Source organism: Mangifera indica, chromosome 4 (genome assembly GCF_011075055.1).
Source record: "Mangifera indica cultivar Alphonso chromosome 4, CATAS_Mindica_2.1, whole genome shotgun sequence".
Taxonomy (NCBI): Eukaryota; Viridiplantae; Streptophyta; class Magnoliopsida; order Sapindales; family Anacardiaceae; genus Mangifera; species Mangifera indica.
This window is the reverse complement of record NC_058140.1, coordinates 11,241,972-11,255,061: the sequence shown is the minus strand read 5'-3', so window position 1 is coordinate 11,255,061 and position 13,090 is coordinate 11,241,972. Positions and strand designations below refer to the sequence as shown.

At 32.1% G+C, this 13,090-nt stretch overlaps 1 long non-coding RNA gene across 1 annotated transcript; it reads right to left on the bottom strand.

The window, feature by feature from the left end:
* Positions 1-375: 375 nt before the first annotated feature.
* On the bottom strand, positions 376-1,132 carry LOC123212851. The gene is made up of 3 exons (XR_006501625.1): positions 1,072-1,132; positions 591-693; positions 376-506 (listed from the first exon to the last, which is right to left on the bottom strand). It is a non-coding gene; the product is annotated as an uncharacterized LOC123212851 (long non-coding RNA).
* Positions 1,133-13,090: the final 11,958 nt, after the last annotated feature.

Sequence of the window (13,090 nt, the reverse complement as noted above, 5' to 3'; positions counted from 1 at the left end):
TTAAATTTTGAAATATTATATTTTTCTCCTAGGGTTTCTTTCTTTTCTCCCTCACTTTTTTGGCATCGTCTCCAGCTAGCTTTTCTCTCCCTCTGACGTCATCTCTTTGCCTTTTCCGACACTGTCTTGGATGAATATTTCCGACACTGTCATACTTAACAAGCATTAATTTGTGAATCCAATAAACCTTGAGTAGGTTTAAGTCGTTTGGCCTTTCCTAAAAGTAACGTTATATGCACTTATAATTAGCATCAATTGGATATTAATAATAATGTGTCATCATATAATTAAGTTTTATTTTATTTTTAATTTAAAAATAATACCTAAATTGATTCTTATTATACGTGTATATAATTTTATTGTTTTTACTATCTATTTGATAGTTAATTATTATCCATGAGAAATTGGATAATAAAACAACATAAAGCTTGCATTAATTATCAAAAAATTAAATTGTCGGATTATTACTTTCAGATTCCTCATTGGCTCACCTCCGACCTCATTCCCTGCAAAAGAATGAAAAGTTAAATGGTAGAAAATTAATTAATTAAAAAGAGATACTTAGATAGACATGCATATCAATTAATTACCATCCGATATTTTCTTGGCAACTATTGGAACGATTTTTCCAGAATAAGAATCTCCAGTGATATAAAGGGAATTTGCAAGAAACTCTGGGTGAGCCATAAGCCACTACAAAACATAACCAAAAAAAGAACAAATGGAGAGTGTAATGTCCACAAGCTAAAAGTTTAAAGTCCACGTTGTATTAACTTATTAGAAATTGTATACTAAAAAATATGTACATATAATATTACTCATTTTTTTTATAAGAACAAATATTGTCTCACCTTTTGCAGGAAAATGTATGTTTCTGTGGCTGAGAGTGTATCATTGATGGCATTATATCCTTTCCAAATTTTTACACAAGAAAATCTCATACCAACAGTTTGATCTAAAAATATTATGTTGGCAACCTCAAAAACATCAAGTCTATCAATTACCTGACTTTACCATATATATTTTCATTTAGAAAAGAAAAATAATAATTGGTGGGTGATTTATATATACCTTTGTCTATGAATACGGATTCAAAGAAATTTGTGGTTTGTTTCCACTAGAATTTGCGTAGTTGAAAGATAACGGCCCTACAATATAAGTATAGGGTTTACTCAAGGACATAACTAGATAAATAATTTCTTCCATATATTATTAGATATAGTGTTTGTAAAGGAAATAATACCTTTATTCACCCAAGTAACATAAATGTTTTGTGTTTTATGTTCAAAGAAAAGATAAAAGTCAAATGTTTATTTCCTATCCAAGGTTTGATCAAATGATAAATTCTTATCGTTTGAATTTCACAAAACTAAAATCTCACTTGTCAACCACTTCTGTTAATGAATCTGTTAAATTTTTTAAGAAATGATTATTTAAAAAAATTCATTTATATTTTCTGATTTAGGAAAAATCCCTTATAAATTTTGTTAACACTTTGAATATTTTTAAAATTTTATTTACCCCCAAAATTTTGAAAAAGAAAATAAAAAAAAAAGGGAAAAGAAAAATAAAAAATAAGAAAGAAAAAGAAAATAGAGAGAAAATAGAAATATCTATGTAAAATGACTTCCATGTTTTTTCACTTAACGAAATTCATTAATAGAAATAGATAATAAGTGGAAATTTGATGTTTTAAAATTTAAAGAGTGAAAATTTGTCATTTAACCAAACCTTGGGTGGGAAATAATCCTTTGGCCAAAGATTAAATATCGAGCACTTAGATACGAACATACCAATCTCGTATATAAGTGCAGAGAAACCAGAACAACCAGGACCTCCAGTCAGCCACAGGAAGAGAGGATCCTGTTTTGGGCTCCTCTCAGACTTAATAAAGTAGTAGAAAAGCTGTACATCATCAAGATCACCCACTCCAATATACCTGCACTTTAAAACAACAACAATTATTATACGAGTTACATGAAAATTTAACATGCATAAATGAATGAAGAAGAAATTAAGGAAAATATATACAAGCTTGAAGGGAAGATGACCGGGAAATCCTGGTAATTCCTTGGTGATAGAAGCTGAAAGAGCAACTTCGAACAAAACTAGTAAACCAACTGCTCGCCACAACATTGTGAAATCATTTATTTGGTTGTATAAATGTAAAAAATACATTTATTTATAATGATTCCAGACATTTACTGAAAATTTAGACTTCTTCTTAGTTTAAATAAACACAAAATAAATGAAAAAAGGGGATGCCAGACTCATGATAAACAGAGTAAATTCTCACCGCACAAAACTTGAAAAGTGTTAATGTTTGAATGTTAGAAACGTGAGGACCAACTGCTCAATAACAGGTCATTTTTCTATTATTAATTTTGAATAGCAGATGAGTTGAATGGCCAACACCACTATGACAAGAGAGGAGTTGATGTTATATTATGATTCACGTGCTCCAATTGATACATATTTTTCCTACTCTGCAATGCCAATCATAGATCTATCTTGCTATATAAGACTACAGTATAATATATATTATTGATATAGACTGATACATATTTTTAGAAAAAAAAAAATTTATAGTAAAAGTATATATGAAATATTTTAAAATTTTAAAAATGTTTGCGATATTTTTCAAAATAATGACAAATCAATTAAATTTTGTATTTTTATTAATATTTAATCATTTTATTTTAAAAATCCTATAATATGATACGATATAGATTATTAATTTTTTGATATACAATAAAATATATAATTTGACTACCATGTTACCAATTAAACTAGACCTCATAGTCATGCTAAGGATACTATAAAAAAATTTGTTTAAATTTCGCAAAATTCCCTCCAATTTTGCATAACTACTTGTTGACCTTGTCTGACTTCTACCACTCTTAACATGAAAATGTTCAAAAGGTAATAAAAGAATTAAATGACTAAATTACCCCTATTTAGTGGGGAGAAGTACTATCTTTCTCATATTTTCATTAGATTTCCTAAGTGTTAATGACTAAATTACCACTTTGCATGATAAAGTAGGGGTGGATTCGAACCAAATCGAGTTCAAACATAGGTTGCTCGAATGATTTTAGAGGTAGTTCGAGTTCGATTCAAGTTCATTGAGCTAATCAAAATGAAGATTTAAGTTTAGCTTGAAAGAAAAATTTGAGGTTCGTAGCTCAATTTTTTAGCCTAAATTCATCAGAAATATTTATAATCTACCGATGATAGCCACACCAAAGTCCAAAGAAAATGAGAGAAAGTGATGGGAGAGATATGGAGAGAAAATGATTCTCTCGTACTCTCTGCCAATTAGATTCCTTTCTCAGAAATTCTCTCTCTCTTTCATTAGTATACCAAAGTTTAATGAACTATTTTTTCTTTCTGTTGTCTCTTGTTTGTGTGAAGGAGAGAGAGTGATAGAAGAAGAAGGAAGAAATGGTGGCGTAGAGTAGGGCTAGACTCGAACTGAGCCCATTCAAGCTTGAACTCAAGCTCGGCTCAAATGAGCTCGAAACGAGCCAACACTATATGAGCTCACTTGAGCTCGAGCTATTCGCCAAATTTTCCAATTAAAAATTTTGATATAAAATAACGTCGTTTTGATCAATATGTATTAAAATGACGTCATTTTAATAACAAAAAACGAGTCGAGCCAAATTCGAGCTGAGTTTGAGCTTTGCTTTCATGAGCTCGACAAGCCTAAGCTCGAACTCGAGTCTCGAGCTCAGCTATATATAAATCGAGTCGAGCTCGAGGTCAAGCTCGGCTTGACTCGAATCCAGCCCTAGCGAAGAGAAAGTGATAAAAAGGAAGGAAAAAAAAAATGGTGGAGAAGAGAGACAGTGATAAAGAGGAGGGAAACAAACGTGGAGATAGTGAGAAATTTTATCTAGATGGAAAGAGATTCTGTTTTGAAAAGTTAAGTGGAGTGTAAAAATGGAAATGTTAGAATTTACATGAGAAGTTGTGAGACGAAAGTAGGAGTGCAATTAGATATTTATTAGTTTTTTGAATTTTGGAAAGTTGAATATTTATTACATAGTTGAGCCAGCTCGTATGAGCCATAACTTGGCTCGGTTTGAGCTGAGCTAATGGTTGGCTTATGAGCCAAACCAAACAAAATTTAATCTGGTTTCAAATTCAACTCATTTTCAAAACGAGCCATATTCTATGATTCGAATTTAGTTTGAATTCACAAAAAATGAATTCAAACTGAGTTATACTGAGCAGAGTTGGCCCCAAGATTACGCCGACTCGACTCGTATCTAGGCCTATGATGAAGTAGCTTTGATAAGGACATCCACTTCTTGAGATTTTTCAAGGATATAGGACAAGTTGATGCCTCATTTGACATCTTGTTTGATAAAACTCTTGTCAATTTTGACATATTTCATTCGATTATATTGGATCAGACAGTTTTGATAGAATGGATAAAGGGATTTGCAAATCCTTCATCAATCTTTCCAACCAATTAGCTTCAAAATTTCCGTAAATGATGGTTTTACACTTAATCTATACAATGTTACGAGCTACCACAAACTGGCTTTTGCTTCTCTAAGTTACTTAGTTGCTCATAACTTCGTATAATAGTCGAACATCAACCTATTTTCTTCACTAGAACCAACCCTAATCTACATTACCAAATTGTAAAATTCATTTTTCTTCACTTTTCTTGAACAGTAGGTCTTCACCCATGTGTCTTCTTTGGGTATCTCAAGATATGGTTAGCAACATCAAGATGTGTTTGATGCATAAACTAATTCACTATACTTACAATATGTGAAATATTTGGTCAAGTATAAGATAAGTAAATTACCTTAACTACTAATTGTTGATCCCTTCTTTTATCCATTATTAAATTACTTTCAGCTTCTTGCCCTATCTAACTTTTCTCTAAAAATGTGCCATTGGGTTTACTCTAAAGCTTACCATGACACTCTCAAAAGGTCAATAATTTATTCTTTTAGAATTGAAAATATCCTTCTTACTTTTAACCACCTTCATCCGTAAGAAATATCTTAGTTTTCCTTGATTTATAAATTAAATTTTTGTCTTCAATTTCTTTTTGAGATTCTCCATTTCTTAGTTATTATCACCTATGATTATGATATACATCACCCATATAAACAATTAAGCATTCCTCTGCTTTCTTGTAATCATGTTAATGAAATGTAGTGTTGAATCTTTTAAACCACGCTCTCAAGACTACTTAAAGCCATAGAAAAACTTTTTAAGTTTGCACACTTTCCTTTTCTTCTATTTCAATATAGATTTCATTTTTGAAATATATATATATATATATATATATATATATATATATATATATATATATATATATATATATATATATATTTGTAATTATAATAGAGATTTCAATTAAGTTTATGAAAAAGGGATATTAAATTTTTTATCTTTAAAATTAACCATCTATACATAATTATCACATGTTTCAAAGATTTAACAAATATACCACCAAAGGTATAAAAACCCTAAAATACCCTTGCTTTCATTGTGGACGAGTATCCTCCTATGACGCATTGGTAGCAACCTTGTAGGGGAATATCTAAAAAACCATTCTTGTGATTCAACTTCACAGTCTTATAAGGGAATATTTGAAAAAGCAAGCAAAATATTGGATTTAAATAAATCCAATATTCCTTGGTTGAAGCAGACATTCATCGATAATTTCAAGGATTCACAGTTAACAATTGGATAACCTTCATCGATTACAGTAGACAATGAGGATGAATCTTCAAGGATTAGTTGTCTTTCGATGCCATGGTAGGACGACAAGTTAGTTTGTTTCACTTTTGTTCGAGATATTGAATGGATTCTTCATATAGATTTGTTAAATGGATAGTTATTTATGGATTGAATTAAGTGTTGGATGAGTATTTTGTTTTCTATTTTTGGATATTTGCATTGAACAAGTTAGCATTTACATCAAACCTTAACATAAATCCAACCTTTGGGTTAACAAAAATGCCAACCCAAAAACACATCAGATAACAACATTTGGGATTTATGGGTCTAGAAGAACAAGTTGGTAGAACTAGCAAGGGTTGGCTTTAAGCCAAGTAGTTCTTCATGTTGTTTTTGATCTAGAATTTATCTGGATCTTTGTCAACTGATTCCAAGTTTAACTATCAATAATCCAACTACATTTTAACAACATTAAACAATAAAACATTATGAAACAATAGTAAATTATATTTCACATGAAATTACAATATGAATCTACTATACATTCTTTGATTTTCAATTGTTAAATAAGAAAACATATAAAATAAGGGGTATCCATCAACATTGACTTGAATTTGGATGATTTTCCAGCAAAATATTTCGAAGATATGTGATTTTTGTTGTGAAAAGCTCAACTCTCCCTCCCTTGTGTTTATAAGGTTGAAGACAAGAGTAGTTTAGATATTTTAGCAAACTTTATGGTAAAAATGCTTAGTGTGTGAAAACTATGGTATTTTTATATAAGCGGTTAATTTTAAAGGCAAAACATAAAATATCCCTTATAAAAGCCTATCTACACATTAATGTTAATTGATGTAATTATGTGAATTGTTAATGAATTTTTCTATCTCTCCATTATTTATTTATTTTCATTATATAGAGGTTAATAAAATAAGATTGAATGTTATTTGTGATAGATAAAATCTTAATTGATAAAAGTTAAAAGAATGATAAAAATAAAAAGCATATAAAACAGTGAACAATAGAAAATCTCAAATATATCATGACGAGCTGAAAAGTCTACATGACCACATAAGATGAGAAAAGTGTTGCTCATCATGTTGAACAAGAGTGGTTATTATAAAACGACAATATTATTAATATTGAACATTTGCCAAATTGCACAAATGCACACTTACACAAAAACTCACTCACTAACACTTGCATTGCTAACTCACCCTTACTAATATTTTGCACTTTAATTGTTATTTGAACAAGTAAAAGTTATGTCTTGGTTCAAGTGAGAATAACATTTCTCTTTTACATGTCCATTGAGTTTTGAAAAATCCAAACATCTCAGAGATAGATAGAGAGTAGGAATTTATCGAACGAACTGTACTCCTTCGTATACATCAGAAGTCTATTGATGAGAAGAGGTTGGGGAAAACTTAAACCCAATTGCAAAATTGCACAACTGCACACTTACACAAAAACTCACTCATTAACACTTACACCGCTAACTCTCCCTTACTAATATTTTGCTTATTCAACACACAGACTTTTATTTTATTGCAGACACTCACTCTTTGATTCTCTGCACACTTACAACTCTCTTATTATGCACACTCACTGGCTGCTTCTATTGCACACCAAAATGCCAACATTTGACTCATAAATATGTTGGTTTAATGTTTGTAAATTAACTAACTTTAATATTTCTTCAAGTTTTACAAGCAGTAGCATACAAGGAAAAAGTTAGAGCTTTGGATGGCGATAACACTTATAAGTTGTAATGGGAGGCAGTGTAGAAAATTCTCAAGAGATAAAGAGAGAGGTGGTGCTCTATTTTAACACTCCCCTTCACTACTTACTCTTATGTATCATTGATCTCATATGTGGCCATGTTGAGTTGTTTACTATTCTAAGATCTTCTGTTAATGTTGCATTCGCATATTTGGGATTTGGTTTGCATAACATTATTGACCTCCTAAGTTAAGATGATTACTGTTTTTGCTCTATTAATTGAAGTTATTTCATTGCCCATAGAGGTACTAGACTTTGCCATGGACTATTTAATCTTTCAAAGGACTTGAGCCTAGCCTTTTGGCGTTCTACGATTTGTTGCTCTTATTCACTTAGTTGCCTATTTTCAAACTTATCATTTTCTTTTACCTATTCTCAGAGCTTTTCTTTAATCTCTCTGGAATCTAATAGTAAATCTACCTTTAGTGACCACTATAAGAATGTCTTGTCAAATACCACATTCCTTGATATGTAACATTGGCCTGTCGTTGGATCATAATATTTCTAGCCTTTTCTCTGATTATCATATCCCACAAATATGTAATGGATAACCTTTTTATCAAACTTGCTTTGTTGATTATTAGACATGAACATATAATAGATACATCAAAATATTCTAAAATGACTCACCTAGGCTTAAGACTCCACAGCTTCTTAAAAGGTGACTTAAAACCAAACTTTGCTTGTGGTATCCTATTAATCACATGTGCTATTGTTTTCATACATTTAGCCTAAAAACAAGGTAGGACGTTCTTTGCAAGTAACATGCTTCTACAAGTCTCTACCAAGTGGCGATTCTTTCTTTTAACAACTTTATTTTGTCACAATATGTTTGGACAAGAAAATTGCTCATATGATGTGTATTCTCCCTTGTTGTTTGCACATATACATTATATCTTTCTCTACTTCTTTTTCAATATTCTCCTTGAATTCCTTGAATGTGGAAAGGGTTTCTACTTCTTCTCTCAAAAAATAAACCCAGACATACCTGGAGAAGTCATTGACAAAGGTTATCATATACTTGAATCTACTGATCCATGCATGCTTCTCTAGCCTAAATACATATGAGTGTATCAACTCAAAAGATACCTTACTCTTGTATGTTGACTTCTCATATCGAAGTTGATGAGCCTTCTCATATTGGCATCCGCTACACACTATGTCTTCTTTTATGTCTAACTGTGCTAGACCTTTAAGCATACCTTTCTTCATCATCACTTTAAATTTATGGTAACTCACGTGTCCAATCTTAGCATGTCATAAATCTGGTGTCTCACTTTTCCTTATCTTGTCTACATATGTTGTTTATGTTCACATTACATAGAAAAACTCTAACCGACGTCCCTTCATGATCAGTGTACTTGTAGGCTTCAAACTTTGTACACCTTAACATCACTCGGGTTGAACATGATATAGTTACTCAAAGCTATGAGTTGTGATACCAACAATAAGATATTCTTTAATCTTTTCACATGGAAGACATTTTGTAGTTTGACCTACTATGAGCTGAATCGAAGTGTTATCACTATTTGGCCTACATGTGTAATAGGCAACCTTGAGTTGTCCAGAGTGACAGCTATTCATCTTTTCTTATATTCAGACATGCTTGAAAGCTTGTCTTGATCTCCAATCATATAATTAAAGCAGCCTAAGTCTACTATCCAATCATTATTATAATTAATTTCATTTTTTACCAAGATAAAGATTGTTGCATCATCATCTAACTCAGCGACACAGGAGGTTGCAAGCTCTTTTGAATTTTTAGCTACATATGATGTTTGAAAATCTCATTCTTCTTCATTATCATTCTCTTTCATGGTCAAAGTTACTGTATTTCCTTCTATTCATCTAAATTGACAATCTCTGGCGAAGTAGTCTTTCTTCCCATAATTATAGCAAATGTTGTTACGCCTCTAACTGCTTTTCTCTTGATTGAGATTTCCATCACAATTTTGACGAGCTCCCCTTAGTTGAGAGCTCCTTCCATCTAACTATTTTTGCCTATCTCCTTGACTTTTTTTTTTTTTAATCTTTGTATCCTCTTTTATTATTAAAAAGAACATTCTCCTCATCTTTTATTGAGACTTTAGACATTTGTTTATTTAAATTTTATTAATTAGTCAATAAATTCTTCAACTCTGACAATGTTGGACATTTGTTTATTTAAAGTTTATTGATTAGCTAATAAATTTTCCAACTCTAACAATGTTGGCTTTTTCACCCATCCACGAGTGGTTGTAACTATTCCACTATATTTTGACCTCAAACCATGAATAATAATTCTCCTCTTCCTTGTCTCAATGATCATATTTTGAAGGTCTAATTTGAAAATTTCATAACAAAGAAATTTAACTTTCAAGAAGTATTGGCTTACTATCATGTCTTATTGTGAGATCAACTAAAGCTTAATTTCCAAGCATTGTAATGTTGCATAATTTGTTCTTGCAAATATAGCTATTAATATATCCCAAGCCTCATTCGATGTTTTTGCACTCTTAATGTATTATAGCCATTGATCTTTAACAGTTACCGCAAGAACGTACAAAGCCTTGCTGGCTTTAATCTTTCATTCCTTTAATTCCTTGGCATCCATGGGTGGTGTGGTGTCTCCACCTTTAACAATATTCCATAAATCTTGTCCCAATAAATAAAACCAAATACGAGCACTCCAACTATTATAATTGGAGTTATTGGGCTTCTCGATTCTACCGAGTGAACTTGAAAAATCTGCCATAATGACTAGGTAATAATGCCTAACAATATATCAAGCTTGGTCCTTAACCAATTAGCTTCACAGTCCTAAACTGTACACTAGTAGAGTTTCTATATGACTTAACTACTAATTACCCTATCAACGTGTTACTCCTTCATAACTTCCATGATCACAGTTTTGATGACTTTTAAAATCTCTCTGATCATGGTCCTTGACCGCCTACTCTGATACCACTTGTTGAACAAGAGTGGTGATTATAAAATGATAATATTATTAATACTGAACTTGTACAAACCCATACTTACATCGCTAACTCACCCGCACTAATATTTTGCGTACATAACACACTTTTATTTTACTACACATAACCACTCTTTACTTATCTACATACTCACAACTATTTTATTTTGCACACTCATTGGTTGCTTTTATTGCACACCCAAATGCCAACACTTGACTCATATATATACTAATTTAATGTCAGTAAATTAATTGACTTTAATATTTCTTCAAACTTTTAGAGGTAACAATATGCAAGGAAAAAATTGGAGCTTTGGATAGCGACAACACTTGCAAGTTGCAATGGGAGACAGTGTAGAAAATTCTGGAGAGAGAAAGAGAGAGGCAGTGCTCTCTTTTAACACATCATGTAAGAGTCAAGTCACAATAAACATTCTAGTGACCAAAGCAAAACAAATAAAACTCCTATAGAGTAGTAATTGATACATAAAATAGAATACTACTCTCAAGAAATTATTATATGATTTGCACAGTGCAAGGTCTCTTATTTCTAGATATATTTAAACTTTTATTGATATATCAGTTGGTTGATGGTGGCTTATGGGGTGGCTTAGTATAGGGCTTTGGTTCCTTCTTCCTAGAAGTTGGTGGCTTGAGCTTCTTGGGTGGCCTATATGGATATATCCTTATCTTCCACAAGAGTTAAGGGCTTTTACATTGTATGGTGGTTGTTCCTCTCCTTTGCCATGTCCAAGGAAGTTAGGCTTATGTGAGTCCTCAACTTGCTCCGCCAAAATGTGCTCATGTGTTGGTTTGTGTTTCAATGGTTATTTCTCTGCCTTGCCGCCATGTCCTAGGAAATTAGGCTTGTGTGAATCCTTAACTTCCTCCTCCAACATGTGTCTATACAGTGGCTTGTGTTTTGATGGTTGCTTTTCTCATTTGCCACCATGTCATAGGAAATTAGCCTTATATGAGTCCTCAATTTTCTCTTCCAACATATGCCCATGCGGTGCTTTGTGTTTCGATAGTTCCTTCTCACCTTTGTCACCATGTCTTGGGAAATCAAGTTTGTGGGGTGGTTGCTTGTCTTTGTTTCCACCATGTACTAGGATATCAAGCTTGTGCCAGTCCTTAACCTCATTTACCAACATGTCCTAGGAAATCCATCATGATGAATCGCACATAATGAGAGAAAATGCATTTATTAGGGGTGCAAGTGTAATGTTTTGAACTTTGAGGGGCCATTTTAACCCTAAAATATGTAAACCTTAGATGGTGGTAGGGTGAAAAACTAACTTTTTAAAGCTAACCTAAGGAGAAAATCGTTAGTTTTCAAAACTAACATAGGAAAAGGGATTAATATTTCTTTTTTTAAATAAAATCAATAAATGACACTATATCCTTTCAAAACCTAGGGTTTCCATCTTTTTCCCATTTCAGTTGCCCCTCAAACTTTTGAAAACTTTGTTTAACCCCCTATTCAACTTTAGATTACTTGACTACCTCTCTCTTCGTCGACTTTTGCTTCTCTCTAGTGCTTGAGCTACCTTCCAGTGATGACGTAGTGTTTCTTTAAATAAAATCAATAAATGACATATTTACTTCTGTTACCAACTACAAAATTTAACAGATAGGTGAATATTTAAGTTTTTAAAACTTAATGGATAAAAGTTTGTGAATGCACTAAACTTTGTTGAGAATAAGTCTTTCAACCTATAATATATACATATATTATATATCCATATACATTTACCATGTAAAGCCATCCAGTAAATAAAATCAAGAGATGGAAGTTTCATATCAGAAGTGATAGAACAACTAGCTAGCGGCTAGCCTCTTCTACTTAGGACGGATTCTGTGCGATTTACCAATTGTTATTTGACATTATCAAAAGTTGCGGAAACCATGGACTCTGCACTGAAAGAATATAGTAATTTTTCTTCTGGTTTGGTCATGGAAATGATTCAGTAGAGACAATAGTTAATTAATAGTTGTCAAGGCCAAAGAACTATATCCCACCAAAGTTTTAATACAAAGACAAATATATATCTGTGGAGTTTAAAAAATCCAAACATCCACCATGAGCGAATTTCCATTAAAATTCAGTTAAAGTGGAGGGTAAAATCGTTATTTTAATAATAACATTAAAAAAATATATAATTCATTTATTTTTCCCACTAGGTTTTAAAAAATAGCAACTTCACCCATGTATAAAGTTTTCTAACTTTAAAAAGTCATATTTTCCCCTCCAAAACTAGGGTTTCCATCTTTTTTCCATTTCAGTCGCCTCCCTAAACTTTTAAAAACTTCAGTTTAACCCCCTTCTTCAACTTTAGATTACTCTGATGACCTCTCATTTTGTCTACTTTTGCTTATCTCCAGTGCTCAAGCTACCTTCGATGATGACACGGTGCTTCTTTCCAGATCTCCTAGAGATCTTTTCATTTTGACAAAGACACGAAGAGACAAAGATCTCTTCATCTCTTTGTCAGATGAAGAGATCTCCGGGGTGTATCTTCATCCACCCCATGCATCAGCCAACCATTTCGACAATGAGAGACAACTGGTCAAACGGAGGAAAAAGGAAGAGTAGCCAGAGACGGGGTGGTGATTAGAGAGGGAAAAAAAAACTAGGGTAAG